General features: G+C 35.8%; 1 pseudogene; it reads right to left on the reverse strand.

Annotated features, from left to right (window-relative positions):
* Nucleotides 1-239: 239 nt before the first annotated feature.
* LOC144309245 (U6 spliceosomal RNA) lies at nt 240-339 on the reverse strand (annotated as a pseudogene).
* Between the last annotated feature and the right edge of the window lie 761 nt (nt 340-1,100).

The raw sequence follows: 1,100 nt of genomic DNA on the forward strand, positions 1-1,100 counted from the left end.
AGCTTAACTGCTGAGTCACCCAGGCATCCCAACATCTTCTTTATCCATCCATCTATTGATGGACATTTGGGCTTTCTCAGAGTTTGGCTCTTGTGGACATTGCTGCTATAAACATTGGGACACAGGTGCCCCTTTGGATCATTACATCTGTATCTTTGGGGTAAATACCCAGCAGGGCTATTGCTGAGTCATAGAGTAGCTCTATTTTCAACTTTTTGAGGAATCTCCATACTGTTTTCAAAAATATGGAACACTTCACAAATTTGCATGTCATCCTTGCACAGGGCCATGCTAATCTCTGTATCATTCCAATTTTAGTATATGTGCTGAAGGGAGCACCAAAGAAAGAATTTTTAAAGCATTAAGAGAGAAGTGACTGATCATGTACAAGGGATCCTCAATAAGATTAATGCCTGATTTTGCCTCAGAAACCATGCAGGTCGTAAGACAGTAGGATGATATGTTTAAAATTCTGAAAGAAAAATATAAACCAAGAATTCTACATCCAGAAAGACTATCCTTTATAAGTGAAGGAGAAATGAAGACATTTCCAAATAAACAAAAGCTGAGGGAGTTTATTACCAGTACATCTAACCTACAAGAAAAGCTATAGGGAGACCTTTAGGCTGGAATGAAAAGCAACTAGACAATAACTTGAAGCTATGAAAAACAATAAAGGGTACTGGAAAAGACAATTATATAAGTAAATACAAAAGCCAGTATTATTGTACTCTTGGTATGATTTATTACTTATTTTTCTGATACGATCTCATAGGCAAATGGATAAAACATAATTGGAAATCTATGTTAGTGGGTCTACAGCATATAAAGATGTAATTTGTGACAATAACAATAATAAAGGGGAGAGATGGGGATGGGAACAGAGTAATTGTATACTACTGAAACTAAACTGGTATTGGAGTACCTGGCTGGCTTAGTCAGTGGAGCTTGTGACTCTTAATTTTGGGATTATGAGTTGGAGCCCCATATTTGGGTGTAGAGAATACTTAAATAAACTTAAAAAAAAGAAACTAAGCTGGTATTATTCAAAGTAGGTTGTTATAAATTTAAGATGTTGATTGTAATCCCCAAGGTAACTA

The sequence above is a fragment of the Canis aureus genome, chromosome X, assembly GCF_053574225.1.
Source record: "Canis aureus isolate CA01 chromosome X, VMU_Caureus_v.1.0, whole genome shotgun sequence".
In the NCBI taxonomy this organism is placed as follows: domain Eukaryota; kingdom Metazoa; phylum Chordata; class Mammalia; order Carnivora; family Canidae; genus Canis; species Canis aureus.